Raw genomic sequence first — 5000 nt, 5'->3', positions numbered from 1 at the left:
CTCGGCGGAGCAAGGGCCCGGGCGCCGTGCCGCGCGCGCACCAGAAAGAACGAACATGAGCGCGCCCGCCCGGGCCAGGGCCCTGGCGCGACGGCCGCGCGACGGCCCGAGCGCCCCCGCCGCGCGCGAGCGCCCGCGCGCCGCTCGGCCGGGGGCGCCCGGCCCTGCGCAGAACCGAGCGACCACGCCGCGGACGCGCGAGCGCCCAGGCGCGACAGCGGGACGGCGCGCGCGTCCGAGAGGCCGATCGGCCTAGCGCGCCCGTCCTTGCGCGAACCCGGGCAACGGCCCGCCCGCCCGCGCGGCCCGGCCGCCCGCGCGACGCGCCCATCCGCGCGGGCCAAATGCGCAGAACCGAGCGACCACGCCGCGGCCGCGCGCGCGCCAAGGCGCGGGAGCACGACGAAGCGCGCGCCCGAGCGGCCGATCGGCCCAGCGCGCCCGTCCTTGCGCGTCACCGGCCAACGGCCCCGCGCACGCGCGGCGCGCCCGCCCGCGCGGCGCGACCATCCGCGCTGGGCGACGGGCTCGGGCGGAAGGCCCGCCCAGGCAGGACACACCCCCTTACCTCCCCAGCGGGGCATCCTCCGAAGGCCCACCCCAAGGGCTCCAGCGAATCGAGGAGCATTGCACACGGAAACGGCCCGGACGCGAGTCCCGGTCGCACGGGGTGCGCATCCGGAACGTCCGGGACGCGCTTCCCGGGAGGGCCGATGGAGGGAGCCGAAGTGGCGCACGGCCGCCGGGCACGGACGGCCGAAGGCAGCGCCCGTGCGCCGGGAAGTCGGCAGGCGCGTGCCGGCTCCGTCGGGGACGAAATGTGCCGGGCAAGTCCGCCGCGAGGCAACGGTCCTGTGCGGAGTGGAGCGGAAGGCCCGCCGCGGCGGCAGCAGACCCCCCCTCCCTACCACCCCGGCGGGGCATCCGCCCAAAGCCCACCCCAAGCGTTCCAAAGTACCGAGGAGCGTTGCAAACGGGAACGGCCCGGACACGCGACCCGGTCGCACGGGATGCGCGTCCCGGTCGCACGGGTCGCGCGTCCCGGGAGGGCCGACGGACGAAGCCGAAGTGGCGCACGGCCGCCGCGCACGGACGGCCGGCGGCGGCGCCCGTGCGCCGGAAAGTCGTCGGGCGCGCGACGGCTCCGTCGGGGACGAACGGTGCCGGGCACGACCGCCGCGAGGCAACGGACTTGTGCGGAGGGGGGCGGAAGGCCCGCCGCGGCGGCGCCAGCCCCCCCTCCCTACCACCCCGACGGGGCATCCGCCCAAAGCCCACCCCAAGCGTTCCAAAGTACCGAGGAGCGTTGCAAACGGGAACCGCCCGGACACGCGTCCCGGTCGCACGGGATGCGCGTCCCGGTCGCACGGGTCGCGCGTCCCGGGAGGGCCGACGGAGGAAGCCGGCGCACGGCCGCCGCGCGGACGGCCGGCGGGGGCGCCCATGCGCCGGGGCCTCGGCGGGCGCGGGCCGGCTCCCTCGGGGACGAACGGTGCCGGGCCCGCCCGCCGCGAGGCGACGGACTTGTGCGGAGTGGAGCGGAAGTCCCGCCGCGGCAGCAGCAGCCCCCCCTCCCTACCACCCCAGCGGGGCATCCGCCCAAGGCCCACCCCAAGCGTTCCAAAGTACCGAGGAGCGTTGCAAACGGAAACGGCCCGGACACGCGTCCCGGTCTCACGGGATGCGCGTCCCGGTCGCACGGGTCGCGCATCCCGGGAGGGCCGACGGAGGAAGCCGGCGCACGGCCGCCGCGCGGACGGCCGGCGGCGGCGCCCATGCGCCGGGGCCTCGGCGGGCGCGTGCCGGCTCCCTCGGGGACGAACGGTGCCGGGCGCGCCCGCCGCGAGGCGACGGACTTGTGCGGAGTGGAGCGGAAGTCCCGCCGCGGCAGCAGCAGCCCCCCCTCCCTACCACCCCGGCGGGGCATCCGCCCAAGGCCCACCCCAAGCGTTCCAAAGTACCGAGGAGCGTTGCAAACGGGAATGGCCCGGACACGCGTCCCGGTCTCACGGGATGCGCGTCCCGGTCGCACGGGTCGCGCATCCCGGGAGGGCCGACGGAGGAAGCCGGCGCACGGCCGCCGCGCGGACGGCCGGCGGCGGCGCCCATGCGCCGGGGCCTCGGCGGGCGCGTGTCGGCTCCCTCGGGGACGAACGGTGCCGGGCGCGCCCGCCGCGAGGCGACGGACTTGTGCGGAGTGGAGCGGAAGTCCCGCCGCGGCAGCAGCCGCCCCCCCTCCCTACCACCCCGGCGGGGCATCCGCCCAAAGCCCGCCCCAAGCGTTCCAAAGTACCGAGGAGCGTTGCAAACGGGAACGGCCCGGACACGCGTCCCGGTCGCACGGGATGCGCGTCCCGGTCGCACGGGTCGCGCGTCCCGGGAGGACAGACCGAGCAAGCCGAGGTGCCGCTCACGGCCGCCGCGAGGGACGTACGGCGCCGGCGCCCGCGCCCCGTGGCACGGCCTAGAGCGTGCCCCCCTGCCACCCCATCGGGGCATCGGCGCAAAGCCCACCGCGGGGTAGATAACCGAAGGCAACGAGGGACGGTGGATGCACATATCCGAGCAGTGGCGATAGGGCCGGAGGGAGCACCGACAGGGCCGTGAGATTTTAAAGTACCGAGGGAATTTGCAAACCGGGCCCGCCCCTCCCCCCGTCCATCGCACGCCGATCGGGGGTCCGGCGCCCCGCGGGGGGCTGCCGGCATGCGCTCCCGGTGCAGGCATCGACGAGCCGCCCGCGACCTCCACTCGGGTCCGAGCCCCCAAGCGCGGATGCCGAAACGCGCCGGCCGCGGCAGCCCCACCCCTGCCACCCCATCGGGGCATCGGCGCAAGGCCCACCCTGGGGTAGATAACCGAAGGCAACGAGGGACGGTGGATGCACATATCCGAGCAATAGCGATAGGGCCGGAGCGAAGACCGAGGGGGTCGGGGGGTTTTAATGTTCCGAGGGAAGTTGGAAACGGGGCCCGCCCGGACGCCCGTCCCTCGCACGCCGATCGGGGGTCCCGCACCCCGCGGGGGGCTACCGGCATGCGCCCCTAGTACAAGCATCGACGAGTCGCCCGCGACCTCCACTCGGATCCGGCGGCGCACGCGCGGATGGCGAAACGCGGCGGCCGCGGCTGCAGCCCCCCTACCACCCCGTTGGCGCGTCGGCGCAAAGCCCACCCCGGGGAGGATAACCGAAGGCGACGAGGGACGATGCATGCACATATCCGAGCAAATACCGAGAGGGTCGGGGGGAAGACCGAGAGGCAAGGGGTGTTTAGAGTACCGAGGGAAGTTGCGAAAGGGGCCCGCCCGGACGCTCGCCGCTCGCAGGCGATCCGGCGGGGCGCACGGAGGGCGCCGCCCATCGCCGGAGCTTGCTCGGTCATCTCTGCCGCACGGACACGTAAGCGCCGCCGCGCAAGGTTCGGCCGGCGGGGCGGACGGTTCGCCGCCGCAGGCCTTTCCCGCAGCCGGAACGTGGGCCCGGCGTTGCGCGCCGGCGGGCCGCGCAATCCGCCGGGGCGCACGGCGGGCGCCGCCCGTCGCCGGGGCTTCGCTCGGTCATCTCGGCCGCACGGACACGTGCGCGCAGCCGCGGAAGGTTCGGCCGGCGGGGCGGACGGTTCGCCGACGCAGGCCTCTCCCGCGGCCGGAACGCGGGACCGGCGTTGCGCGCCGGCGGAAGGCGCGATCCGGCAGGGCGCACGGCGGGCGCCGCCCGGGCTTCGCTCGGTCATCTCGGCCGCACGGACACGTGCGCGCCGCCCATCGCCGGGGCTTCGCTCGGTCATCTCGGCCGCGCCGCCACGTGCGCGCCGCCGCGGAAGGCTTGGCCGGCCGGGCGGACGGTTCGCCGCCGCAGGCCTTTCCCGCAGCATGCGCCCCTTCGCCCGAACGACCGCGGGACTCCGGTACGGCCTAGCCGTCGGCCGCCCGGCTGCAAGCCGTCGGGGCCGCTCGATCCCCGTCGCGTGCCGGCCGCCGCTCGGGCCAGCCGGCCGGCTGCCGCACGTAACCTCTGACCTCATCAGCGGTCGATCCGCACCGCGCTGGTCTTCGGTGCGGACCCGTCGGGGCCGTGCCGCGCCGGCCGTCGCATCCGGTTCCGCAGGCGCCGCCCGGTTGCCTCCCGCCCTCGTGCGCTCGCGCCGGCCGGGCGACGCGGTGCCCGCGGGACTCGGGCATGGTTGAGCCGTCGGCCGCCCGGCGGCATGCCGCCGCCGCTCCGCGCCGCGTGCCGGCTGCGCTCCTCCCCGCGCCCGTCCGCGGGCGGGCCCGCCGCCGCTCGCGCCGGCCGGGCGACGCGGTGCCCGCGGGACTCGGGCATGGTTGAGCCGTCGGCCGCCCGGCGGCATGCCGCCGCCGCTCCGCGCCGCGTGCCGGCTGCGCTCCTCCCCGCGCCCGTCCGCGGGCGGGCCCGCCGCCGCTCGCGCCGGCCGGGCGACGCGGTGCCCGCGGGACTCGGGCACGGTTGAGCCGACGGCCGCCCGGCGGCATGCCGCCGCCACTCCGCGCCGCGTGCCGGCTGCGCTCCTCCCCGCGCCCGTCCGTGGGCGGGCCCGCCGCCGCTCGGCCTAGCCCCCCGGCTGCCGCACGTAACCTGCGACCTCGTCGGCGCTGGATGCGCGTCGTGACAGTTTTCGGTGGGGCGCCGCGGAGGCGCCGGGGGCCCATGCGACGGGCCAGGGGGCGAACGGAGGGCTCGGTCAGCCCTAACAGGGGACCGGCGACAAAGGAGCGGTCGCGCAAAGCTTCGTAAGGGACCCAGACGACGGGCCTACCGATCCGAAGCACCGCGCACGGACGCGCAGCGGGCCCACGACGGGCCGACACGGAAGGCCCGCCGCCAAGGCCGCAAAACCGACAAAGGAACCCACGGGGACGCACCAGAGCGGGCAAAGCTTTCACCGAACGGGACGGGACCGAGCCCCCGCAACAGGCGAGGGCGACGGATCCGACCAAGTAAGGCCGATCCCGCTCCACGCACGCGCGGCCGCAGGAAC

The sequence above is a fragment of the Phoenix dactylifera genome, chromosome 10 (genome assembly GCF_051530095.1).
Source record: "Phoenix dactylifera cultivar Ajwa chromosome 10, Ajwa_hap1_PhDact_Kaust_v1.1, whole genome shotgun sequence".
In the NCBI taxonomy this organism is placed as follows: Eukaryota; Viridiplantae; Streptophyta; class Magnoliopsida; order Arecales; family Arecaceae; genus Phoenix; species Phoenix dactylifera.
Note: the sequence above shows the minus strand (reverse complement) of the source record.